This window comes from Hyperolius riggenbachi, chromosome 1, assembly GCF_040937935.1.
Source record: "Hyperolius riggenbachi isolate aHypRig1 chromosome 1, aHypRig1.pri, whole genome shotgun sequence".
In the NCBI taxonomy this organism is placed as follows: domain Eukaryota; kingdom Metazoa; phylum Chordata; class Amphibia; order Anura; family Hyperoliidae; genus Hyperolius; species Hyperolius riggenbachi.
Window position 1 is genome coordinate 382,006,675 of NC_090646.1, and position 13,186 is coordinate 382,019,860.

Below are 13,186 nucleotides of genomic sequence, written 5' to 3' on the forward strand. Positions count from 1 at the left end.
GCTTACTTTTAAAACTGCTAATGCAACTAGTAGAGGTTTAAAAGTAATTTGTATTTTTCTTTTGTACAGTGAGTAGTTTTTGATATGTATCAAGCACCCCCACATGAGCAATAGAAAGAGAATGAGAAGATAAAAAAGAATATCAAAAAATAATGTATAATACATAAAAAGGCAAACAATATTTGACACCGTATGGTTTACAATAAGGTGGTTCTGATGTTGGGACAACAAAAAACGTACGGTGTAGATATATGTTAAACTAATCCAGTTTACTGATCTTAACCTGGTCATAAGGAGCAAGATTTTTTTTTTGTTTAACCAAGAACTTACAAGAATAGTGACATTGACCTTTGTTGTACAGGCTTTCTTGTTGTTAACAAACTTCAGAAGCAACACAATTGTTGTTGCTTCAGTCGATAACTGTATGGGTCAGGTAACAAATTCTGAATCATACTTGTGACTTTGTATTTTTCCTTATCTTTATCTTAATTAATAATCATTTGACTTCACTCATACAATTTCTTTATTTTTATTATTATTGCTTTATAAAGATCCAACATATTCCAGGGCGATGTACAATGTAAGAGAAACAAGCATTGGGTACATAAAAATACACATAATGGTATACACCAAATATGGACACTGGTACAAAATACAGAATTGGTAAATACAGTGAAAAATGTAACATGATGAATAAAATGTATACCAGATTGCAAGATGCAAAATGAATAACAATTTCCAAGACACAAAAGGGTGAGAGGGCCCTGCCCACTTATAAAGAAATAATTATATAAAAGGAGAAGATGAGTTGTCTAATTCTGATCGCATTTTATTTCAATATATATATATATATATATATATATATATATATATATATATATATATATATATATATATATATATTTGTAACACTCTATAATTAACAGGTAGGAAGTCAAATGTGACTCCTTTTAGCTAATTATCTTCAAGTGTGTGAACATCTGATCATATACTATTATTAATGGGTGCTCCCAGATTCCGCCATACGTTTCATCCCAGGTTTTTCCACCTCCCTCTCCTCATTTTTTCAGTTGACACCGACTCTTTGTGACCATATGTGCGTTTGAACAGATGTCTCTGTCAATTACAGCTTCTTTCAGTTGTTGCATAGGCATGTTCACAGCTTCACATACACTGTCTTTCATCTTAGCGTCTGGTGTCCTCTTCTTCTTTTGCCCTCAATTTCTCCAAGCAGCTAGGATTTCTCCAAAGAATCTGGTCTTCTCATTATATGACCAAAGCATTTGAGTTTTAATAGTAGTATTAGCCCTTTTTTGAACATGTTTTCCTTATTTCTTTGAGTATTGACTGGTTAGATCTTTTAGCCAGGGAACTCTTAGAAGCTTTCTCCACACCCAAAATTCAAAAGCATAATTTTTTCTATGCATGACCTTATTTATAGTCCAATTTTCACAGCCATATTTTATTTCTGGGAAAACCATAGCTCTAACTAAGGGACTTTTTCCATTGGCAAAGTGATGCGAATGCAACTACCTCGTCACATTGCATCACTTCCGCTTGCATTCGCGTCACTTCTGCATCTTCCCATGTGGAAGTGAATGGAGGAGACAGGACGCGGATGTGGGCAGATGCAGCTGTGCAAGAATCTGCAGCATGCATAACCAGCATGCAATGGAAACTGTTCAATTGCAGTGCATTGGTTTTAGTTCGGCCGCGGTGCTCCGCGTGTAGTGGAAACAAGCCCTACTCTGATCTTTGTTGGTAAAGTCACATCTCTATCCTTTAGTATTTTGTGCAAACTTGCCATAGCTTTCGTCCTAAGCAACAAGCCTCTCTTGCACTTTTGACACAGTACGCACAAGTGCATACAAATCTACAATGCTGTCAAAAGTGGCATCATGGTGTGTTGAAGCCACAAATTTATATAATAAATGTGAACCTGGGCTGTCATCTGGCCAGTGTAATGTCTTGTGGTATTTTCTGAAACAAGTACATACATTGACATTCCATATTAAGTTTTAAAGAAACAATGCACAGCTGCAGCAGCAGCCAGCAACAGCTCCAAAAGTGCAAAAGCTAGCACGTTTTGGCTTCCAGTGCCATCTGGTAAATTCCATTTTCTTGGCTTAGAAAATACAGGTGCAATAAACATGTTAAGACACACACACACACACCCCTACATTATATTCTTTAATTCTTATATTCTTTAATGTCTCAAGGGCACATGAAGAAAAATTATGTTGGCACATTTTTTTATTTACTAGAGAGGCAAAAGTAATACTGCAGTTTAATTAATATTAATGTGTATTAACAATGTATACAGATGATAATGTTTTATTATATTGTAGGTATACTCTATTTCTTCTAATTATCTCTGTTCCATAATGATCAGTTGGTAGTGTACTCAGCAAAGAAATAAAAATCACACAACAATAAGAAATAGCTAATGTTTGCTAATATATGACATTAGCTCTTTGGCTTGAAGAAGGGCAAATAGCCCGAAATGGCCGGCTGTTGACTACACGGCTGCCCTGTATGCCTTCTATTTGTAAAATAAATGTATATATTTTTAACCATGGGGGCGACCATTTGGACTTTTGATGCTTATTACAGCTCAGGAGGATGTAATTGAGCTGTTGGTCAGGGTACACAAAGCCTCACCTCCATTCCTATGCTAGAGGGAGAGATTTATTATTATTATTATTAATATTATTTTATGTATTAGTATAGTGCTGACATCTTCTACAGCACTTTACAGAGTATACATATCCATGTTACTAACCTTGCCTCAAAGGAGCTCACAATCTAATCCTTACTATAGTTATATGTCCAGTATATCAAGGGGGCCAATTTTAGGGGGAAGCCAATTAACTTATCTATATTTTTTTGTGATTTGAGAGGAAACCAGAGTGCCTGGATGAAACTCATGCAGACAGAAAATACAAACTCTTTGCAGATAGTGTCGTTGCTGGGATTTGAAGCAGAGACCCAGCGCTGCAAGCCAAGAGTGCTATCCACTACACCACCACCACCACCCTAAGGATATGCTACTATTGGTCCTAGAATCCAGGAACCTGTGTGGCAATCATTAAACGTAGCAGATGGCTATCCTTCAAAAAAGACTTCAACAACTTTCCCCCACAAGAAGTCACATGCAACAGTAGAGGTTGAGGTGGGCCTTCAATGCTAAGGTTGATTGTTAAAGCCCAACAAATGCAAAATCGAAGTTGTTACATTTTAAAAGCAAACATTGTTTAGTGTAAATTGTAAGTATTGCTTTTGGAAATGTGTTTTCTTATTTAAAAATCATTTTTATAGCTGCTCTTAGTAGCTTGTTTTGTATAAAGTAAAGAGAAAGAAATCCTGGAAAAAGCAGGCTGCACCACCATGAATAATCAATCAATACCGTTATTTGATCACAGAGTCAATGCAATCATAAAACCAATTAAAATTGTGTTCTAGGCACCAAGAGAACACAAACATGAGTTAATTGCCTCACCTCACATAAGTAGCCCTGGATGCTGCACTGTGAACTCATTTGGGTTCAGTGAGAGCCCAACAGCAGGTTGTTCCCACATTGTTAGCACAACATTGAATATGGTTTATGATATACATGCTGCTATGCTGCCACTTGGAAAACTCATCCAACAAAATGGTGTGACATTCCACTGCTGTGCTGGTGGCACCCACCTATATTTGCCATTTTAAGAAAACTACAAATCTGAATAAAAAATGATTGACTGAAAATGGTTTTAGGAGGAGGAGGATCAAACCCAAATCCCTTCACCTATTGTGATTACCTCTTAAAAGCCTGATTCTATAAAGATCTATGTAGGCACTCTGTTGCAGATCTTGTGTTTGTCTGTGTTGAAGCGCTTTGATTGGTTTCATGTCTGATAAATCACTTGTAAACTACCTGGTCAGGAGAGGAGAGCAGACAAGGACCATTTCCTGCCTCACAGACTGAAATTGCTATAGGCTGCATCATTTTGGAGAGATTCAGTTTGTCCTTGCCTCCTCATGAGTGTGAACAATAAAACTTTGCAATTCAAATCAGCTGCAGTGACTCCACCCACATAGCCTGAAATAACTCAGCTGCGTCTGGTCATGTGATCAAAATGTAAAGAGAGCCTGAGATGGATCACCATGTTATATTTATACTTACTTCGGGCTTCCTCCAGCCCCATGAGGCTCATGGGCTCCATGGCCATCCTCCTGGACAGCTCCACTCTCTTCTTATTCTGTCCAGTAACCCAGCGACCACACTCTTTTGCGAATGCATGGCCCGGCCGCGCATGCACTCCCTGTTGCACTCACGCAGCCGGAAGCATTCTGCGCCTGCTCAGTAGTACTGCCCAGGCGCAGAAAGCTCCCAGGCACGACTGGCCAGATTACCGGGGAGAATTAGAAGAGAATGGAGCTGCCCAAGGTATGGCGAGGGAGCCCATGAGCCTCATGGGGCTAGACGGAGCCTTAGGTAAGTATAAATATAGCCTGGAGTCCCATCTCAGGTACCCTCTAAAAACTGCCTTATTTTACACAAAAAGACAATTTTGAGCACTCTAAAAATGAATCTATTAGATGTTATTTACATTTGTCAGTGGAGATAGGCTTCTAAGTGACAAATTTGTTGCTGCACATCTGTTGACTTTTTTAATATCAGTATTTATTAGCCATGTTAATTAAAATTAATAGAAAACAGACAACAGCAGGAATTAAATCAAAAGTCATCTAATGTTTACAGTAACATTAATCTAATTAGACAAGTCTAGGTCAGAATGACACTTGGAGTTACTCAGAATGGATCTTTATAGATGTCCTATTAATGCAAAGTTTGTCCAAGACATGTTTTTTGTAGGTTTTAAGAAATAAAAAAACATAGGTTTACAAAAAGTGCTTTGGTCAAGCAATAATTTTATTTAAGGTGAAATTCCACTCCTGCTATCAATGTACTATAGAAATGTATAAGCAAGCAACCTTTTTTTTTTCCCTTTGCAATTTAATGTTATTTAAAACTTTTCAATCAGCAGCCAGCTAAAAAGGTACAAAAATCTCAGTAAGCATAAACTGCACTTATTTGCTACCAGGAATCTGTTTTCCACCTTTACAAATATCAAATTTGGAAAAGATTTTTCAGTAGTCCAGTAAATCTCTTTTGTCAATATATTAGGGCATTGTCCTCCTAGAGTCCTCCTCTAGTGCCTGTTCACCAGGGGTTTTGAATGTGTCAATTATTTACAGATTTAAAAAATTGAAATTGTTAATTTATTTTATTTATTGGTGTATGAGGAGAGAAGGTAGTACCAGTCTGGATTTGGTGTTGGTGTATCAGCATCTGCTGGGTATTATTCTGGAGGAGAGGCATATCTAGGGTATAGCACAGCGTGGCTTGTGTCACAGTCCACGTGTTATTTAAGCAGCACAGTTTATGTATGAAGATGGTACTAGACTCTTTGCGTCTCCCCTAAGATGTCCTTGATAAAGGGGCAGATACATGAAACAGCGGTAGTTTAGAGGGGATACAACCTGTAATCTCAACTTGTTTACACGCCAATGCAGTAATAAACAAAAGTCCATTTTAACCTGGAACTTACTGTATTGTGTCCTATAGCAGTTTTCCCCAACCCTGTCCCCAAGGCCCACCAACAGTGAAAGTTTTGTGGAAATCCACAGAGATAGTTATTCAGCTCTGCTGAGACACTACCTACCTCACCTGTGCATGTTTGTAGTTTTCTACAAAACATTTTCTGTTGGTGGGCCTTGAGGATAGGGTTGAAGAACTCCCAATAGTGAACAGGAATTTGAAACTTGTGATCTGACAGCTTAAGTATTTCCACTTTGTGCATGAGTAATCAGCTGCACAAAGCAGGAGGTCCTGTTATTTTTCCCATCTACATTAAATGGCAGCAGCAGGGGAATCCTAACTAGTGTTGGGCGAACACCTGGATGTTCGGGTTCGGGAAAGTTCGCCGAACATGGCCGCAATGTTCGGCATGTTCGGGCCGAACCCCGAACTCCCCGAACATCCCGCTTTTGGGGGCCCTATGGGGTCGCAGGCATAAGGGGGGAGCATGCCCCGATCGCGGGGGGGGGGGTCGGAAATTCCCCCCACCCCCTCCGCTAGCGCTCCCCCCTCTGCCCGCTTCCCCATACAAAAGTTTCAGGAAGTACCGGTCCGGTGGTAGTGGGTGGCTGGCAGTGGGCGGCACTGTGAAGTGAGTGACTGAGGAGAAGGAGTCCGGAGAGTGACGCGTTGAGGGAGGCCGGGCAGCGGGCAGTTCAACAGTAGTACCGTACTACTGCTGAACCGCCCGCTGCCCGGCCTCCCTCAACGCGTCACTCTCCGGACTCCTCCTCCTCAGTCACTCACTTCACAGTGCCGCCCACTGCCAGCCACCCACTACCACCGGACCGGTACTTCCTGAAACTTTTGTATGGGGAAGCGGGCAGAGGGGGGAGCGCTAGCGGAGGGGGTGGGGGGAATTTCCGACCCCCCCCCCCGCGATCGGGGCATGCTCCCCCCTTATGCCTGCGACCCCATAGGGGGGCAGTATTCGGCCGAACAGGGCCCTGTTCGGCCGAACAGGGGCCCTGTTCGGCCCTGTTTGGTGGCCAATTAGTAGTTCGGGGCGAACCCGAACTTAAAAGGCCGAACACCATCAGGTGTTCGGCCGAACTCGAACATCACCCGAACAGGTTGATGTTCTGCAGAACCCGAACAGTGGCGAACACTGTTCGCCCAACACTAATCCTAACCTGACAGGCTGTGTTGGGAACATGATTTGGCTGATTTTCCATGCTCAGAAAGAAAGTATTATATTTGGAGTAACATGTTATTAGCCCTAGCAATTTACATAGTTACATAGTTACATAGTTATTTTGGTTGAAAAAAGACATACGTCCATCGAGTTCAACCAGTACAAAGTACAATTCCAGCCCGTCCCCCACATACCCCTGTTGATCCAGAGGAAGGCGAAAAAACCCCCACAAGGCATGGTCCAATTAGCCCCAAAAGGGAAAAATTCCTTCCTGACTCCAGATGGCAATCAGATAAAATCCCTGGATCAACATCAGTAGGCATAACCTAGTAATTGTAGCCATGGATGTCTTTCAACGCAAGGAAAGCATCTAAGCCCCCTTTAAATGCAGGTATAGAGTTTGCCATAACGACTTCCTGTGGCAATGCATTCCAAATCTTAATCACTCTTACCGTAAAGAACCCTTTCCTAAATAAATGGCTAAAACGTTTTTCCTCCATGCGCAGCTCATGTCCTCTAGTCCTTTGAGAAGTTTCATTGCTACATAGTTTGGTTGAAAAAAGACATCTGCCCATCGAGTTCAACTAGAAAAATTGGTACATCACTGACCTGCACCCTCACATATCCTAGTTGATCCAGAGGAAGGCAAAAAAAAACCTTACAAGGCTTTGGCGAATCAGCCTTAAAAAATTAAAAATTATTAAAGTGTACCTGAGATGTCAGAGAGGGAAAAAATATACATACCTGGTGCTTCCTACAGCCCCCTCCCAGGCTGATTGCTCCCTCGCCGTCCTACTCCGCCTCCTGGATCTTCTGAAATTGGCCCCGGAAAATCCCCCAGTCGGGGCCAGTCAGAGCAGGCACAGTCCAGCCACGCGCTCCCCCATCATACTCCCATGGCCAGGAGTATTGTGCGTCTGCACAGGTGCATAAAGCTCCCGGCCATGGGGGTACACGTACGGCTGGGCCATGCATGCACAGTATGCTGCGGACCAGAGGACGCTACGAGGACAATTTCAGAAGATCCTGGAGGTGGTGGAGGATGGTGAGGGAAAAATCGACCTGGAGGGGGCTGGAGGAAGCCCTAAGTACATATATCCCCCCTCGCCATCTCAAGTTCACTTTATTGACTCCAGATGGCAATCAGATAGAATCCCTGAGTCAACAACACCAAAGTTACCTAGTAATTATAGTCATGAATGTACTTCAATGTAACGAAAGCATTCAAGCACCCTTTAAATGAAGATTTAGAATTCGCTATAACTTCTTCCCATTGAGAATTCCATATTTCCACACACAACAATACTACTGGCAATGGACTATTCAGAAAGCATTCTGTGTGACTAACAAATACTTCATATTGTATGACATCACTTTGCAAAGAAAATAGAACATGTACAGGATTTTGCCAAAGTGCTGTGGAAATACGGAGGAAGGGGAGACTGGCTGCAAAGAGCGTGCATCTGCTTGCACTGGCAGCGTGCTCAGACCTGAGCTGAAAATAAAGGATATCTGGCCACAGGAGCTGCGGAGAGTGGTGGGATGGCGGCTACCTGATCCACCTAGCCCACCGGATCAGGTAGCCTAGATTTTTTTTAATTTTATTTTCACACCTTGGGCTCTCTTTAACCATATTATTATGCTGAACTACAAATACTACTGCTCAATAAATTACAAATGATTGCTCATAGAGAAAGCAGAGTCAAAGAGATAGTGCTGTACTATTGTTATTATTTTAAATAGCATGCATTAAGAGTTGTAGTTAAAATAAGAAGTAATAATCATAACAAAAAAAACAACAACTTAGTTTTAGAATATGGGATAAATAGACCATAATAAAGTTTGTATTATTTATTGGTCTCTTCAATTTACAATGTACTACAAATAAAACACATAGGACTAAATAACCTAAGTTGGGTGGTTATGTTAGTCTAGCTTGTATTAAAAGTTGGACTACAGCCTAATAGATAATTTACGACATTGTACTGGCTAACTTAAGCAGAACACATTTATAAAGTTGAACAATAGCAAAATACAAACGTTAACTATTATTTTGCTGATTTTAATGAACTCTTTTGGTAATTATTGTCTCGGCTTGGTTGCTTGAATGTCTAATCATTCAAGCGTATTAGAAGTTTAATTCTCTCCCACACATGTGGCAAAATGGCACAACGGCAGCTGCAGCATTCTCCAGTGTGACACCTAGTAGCTGCCACATCAGTCTCCTCTCACCCTGCCAAAACAACTTTATAAACAAGGGGATTTCCGACAAATACACGTGGTGAATTCTTATTTACTGGGCTAGAAATTAGCTACATATCTTTACATATGCGTATCCTTCCTTCTTAACACTTGCTTCTTAAATCCTTGCTTGTTAAAACAGTGAGGTAAGTGAAGTGTGGTCCGATGTCAATTGTGGAGCAGAATGTAGACAGCAAACCAACAGACATTGATTCAGGTAATATCTTTAATGACTAACTGTATGGTTCTGATCCAGTTGTGTATGATGCCTGAAGAAGAAACTTAATGTTTTGAATGCTTGCAATAAACCATGTAGTTAGTCATTAAAGGTATTCCCTGGATCAGCCTTTGTTGGTTTGATATCTGCATTTCTGTTAGCACAGTAAAGCTTAATGGACCTTTCAAACTTACTCTGGTATGTTTCATTGCGTCACACAAAAATGCAGCATCCTGCCACAGAAGCAGTGATTGCCCTATGGGCCTATCACAGTGATCAGAGTGCGACAGGTTGCAGAGTTGCAGTACATTGGCGAGAGGATAACCAATAGTGGCACAACAATGGTTACTTGTGGTGCGACCTCCTGACACCGTTGTGGTGCAATTGCAGAAGAACCCATAACATGACTTCAAGTGTAGAAGAGGCCTAAGTGTCATTGTTTGGCAACTTGGTGCTAGGTGATTTTGGTACAAGGTATCAGGCGTCACCTTTGCTTATATCTTAAAAACTGCGCCCTCACCTCACGCTAACCCTTAAACAATTATTACCTGAACTATCACTAACATACCTTAATACTTCTAACTCTGCCTGGATCCTAAAATTAATGGCAAGGCTAAAGCTAACCTCCCCTAACCTACAGTTTGCTGTCATGACATTCCTGTCCTCCAAAACCAACTATATGAGGTTGATAGAGAATCTTAATCATTTCCTTTCGCCCTTTTAATGTCTGAAGACTTTATCACATGCTTAAAGTTCCCAGCCACAATATTGCCCCCTGTGCTGCTATTGCGGCAAGGAAGGTCGCAATAGCAGCATAGGGGGCGATATTGTGGCTGGGAACTAAAAGAGTCGCGTTCCCAGCCTGTCGGGTCCTGACGGCGAAACCGGAAGTAGCCGCCGGCGGGGACAGGAGGATCGGAGGGAGACGTTGAGGGCACCGATCAGCTGCAGGGGGCTGAGGAAAGCCCCAGGTGAGGAAAAACCTTCTTTAATTACACTTAAGGTTCACTTTAACTTAAATATATGAAACGGTTGATTGACTAGTAGCTTAGTCAGTCAGAGATGTCTAACCCTGTCAATATAAATAGCACTGATGTTATAAAGAAAATGTAAGGATTATAAAACATTTGTACTTTCAATAGTGGTGAAGGAGTGAGTAGGCTGTCAAACAGCATCCAGGCAGTGCAATAATGTAAAAGGAATCCTAGAGAGAGTAGAGGTAAGCCTACTTATCATCTCAGACACTTTTTTTTATAAAAGTATTTTTTTCTTGGTACAGGTAGTCCTCAGTTAACGAATGAGATAGGGACTGTAGGTTTGTACTTAACCTGAACCCATTCTTAAGTCGGAACACTATTCCATCTCTGTCCCCTGTACGTCTTCTGTGCCTTCCTGTGCCTTCAGTGTCCCCCTCTGTGTCACCTCTGTCCCCCTATGCCTTCAGTGTCCCTTCTGTGCCACCTCTGCCCTCCCCCTCTGTGTCACCTCTGTCCCCTTGTTCTCTCTGTGCCCCCCTCTGTGCCACCTCTGCCCCCCCCCCCCCGTGTCCCACTGCCTCCAATGTGTTGTTATGTACCCTCTCTACCCCCCCTTTCCCCCGTCCCTCTTTATGCCTCCTTCTGTCCTCCTTTGTGCCTTCTTCTGTCCTACTGATGATCGTATTGTGCTAATTTTGCTTAACCGCAAAATTTCCCGTAAAACTTCAAAATTACACGTAATAACGATTTTTAAAATTGAGTTGATTTGACATAATCCAAGCAAACTTCCAGAGGGTCCCAGTGCTGGATCACAGGTTTGCTTTAAAATGTATAAACTGTGTATGCAGAACTCGGAACTCGCTATATAATGTAGTATAGTGTGCTGGCACAAAATGGCATTTACAGCAAAGTGTCCTTTTAAAACACGTTTTCTTGAATACATTTTTTTCTATTTGGAAATACATTTTTTTGATTTGATCCATTTTCGGGCTGTTCATATTGGGGGGTCATTGGTAAGTCAGATGTTTGTAAGTCAGGGACTACCTGTAAAAACCATTGGAGCAGAAGCAAAGTTTTGACTGTAATTCTGCTATAAACTTAAAAAATTAAGAAGCATCACTGGGCTAATGCTGACTAGAAGTTCAAAGTCACTCTTAAAGTGGATCCGAGATGAACTTTTACTCATTGCAAAATTGTGTTCCTTTCCTATTGTTTATAGGGCATTCCTCAAGCCAAATACTTTTTGTTTTTGTTTTAGTACTCTAATTCCCTATAAACTAAACAAGCCTCACCCACAGTTTTTCAGAGAGCCTTGGCATTTTCAGACAGTAGCATGGGCTCATGGGAGCCCAGTCTGGGCAGGAGGAGGGGGAGGTATTACTAGCTAGAGATTTCACAGGCAGAGGGGAGGAGGGAGGAGAAGGGGGGATTAGGTTTTTTTCACAGGCTGAGTGCTGAAGATGCAGATAAGCTTGCCTGTGTGTAATGTTTACAAACAACAAGGCTGCTGTCATTGTATCACAGGAAGAAATAATCATATTCTATTGAAGCTGTTTGCAGCTAGATTTGCTGTGTAAACTATCTAACTAAACTTTAGATAAGATATATAGACAAGTAACTTGTTATAGTTAGTTTTTCATCTCAGATCTGCTTTAATCGCTTGAGGACCATAGGTTTACACCCCCCAGTGACCAGGCGATTTTTTTACAATGCAGCGCTCTGCAGCTTTAAAAGTTCACTGCAGAGCCATACAACTAAGCACACAAATGAATCCCCCCCATTTTCTTGCCACCAACAGAGCTTTCTGTTCGTGGCATCTGATTGCTGCTGCAACTTGTTTTTGTTTTGTTTTTTGTGTTAATAAATTCTATTCTTATTATTTTTTATTAAAATTTGCTTATTTTCTTTTGATTTAAACCCTTTACCAGCCATGCAGCATGGGTGGCTAGGAGGACAGAGCCAGAAAGCATAAGGCAGTGCTCACAGACCAGCACCAATCCACATGCATACCAACCTGGATAGCTTTCAACACCAGAGTGGGAGGTGGCTTGCAGGGGGAAGGGTGGGGGGCTGCAAAACCTTGCCCTTCAAAATTAACCTTGCCCTAATTTTAAGGACAAGGGGTTCTTCAACACCTCCGTTTACCCCAAAGAGGAAGTTGGGGTAATAGAATGGGGGCTTATGGTGCTATCTGGTCAGATCCTTAGTAAGTTAGCGAGGTACCAACTAACAATACTCAAAAAAATAGGTAAAAGGTATCATTTCTGAATTTTGTTTGTTGAAACAAAAGGCAAAAAAAAATATTGTGAAAACATTTTAATGAATAAAGCACACATATCTTCACAAAAATGCAAACCAGCTCTTTTGGAGCAGAATTTCCACTTACTGAGAACGAGTACTTTTTTTGAGCTAAAATCCAGTTACGGGCTGTTTTCCACTATGAAATGCGATTTGCAATCGCATTTCAATTTCCACCATTGCGATTGCGATTGAGCTACTATACTCATTATAGTACAGCTCAATCGCATACAAAACACGGCAGGACGACGATTGCGCTTTGACCAAAATCGCATCGCAATTGGATCGCACTAATGAAAATTGCTGCTGCAGTTTCCTTTAGTTTAATATACCTTGCAATTTGCGATCAGAATCAAATCGCAAGGTAGTGGAAAAAGGCCCTAAGGCATCTCAGTATGCTTATCTATATTCCTGATCATGTAGCAATGGCATCCTTCCTAGAAACCCTCATTGAAATCCAAATTCAGTTCCTTCAGAGACATGTTTGACAGTGAACCCAGGGTAAGGCCTTCACAAGCGTATTTATATGGGTACCATGAAATAATGATTTATTTTTAAAGAATTTAAGGGAGTTACACATTTTGCAAAGGTCATCTCTTTAAGAATGAAGAGTCCACAAGAATATGCTCACATGAATATGAAATGTGTACTTGGACAGTGTAACAGACTTCTAAAATGCTCTGCGGAAAAATTAT

General features: G+C 41.2%; 1 protein-coding gene across 5 annotated transcripts in view; it reads right to left on the reverse strand.

Moving 5' to 3' along the window:
* Positions 1-13,186, reverse strand: part of BNC2 (basonuclin zinc finger protein 2) — a 703,423-nt gene that overhangs the window by 577,800 nt on the left and 112,437 nt on the right. The window contains exon 1 of one of the 5 annotated variants that reach the window (XM_068234377.1): positions 3,917-3,948. The exons of the other annotated variants lie outside the window; for them this stretch is intronic. The gene's annotated coding sequence lies outside the window, so the exon portion shown is untranslated. Of the gene's footprint in view, positions 1-3,916; positions 3,949-13,186 lie in introns of those variants that run through there. 5 annotated transcript variants of the gene reach the window in all.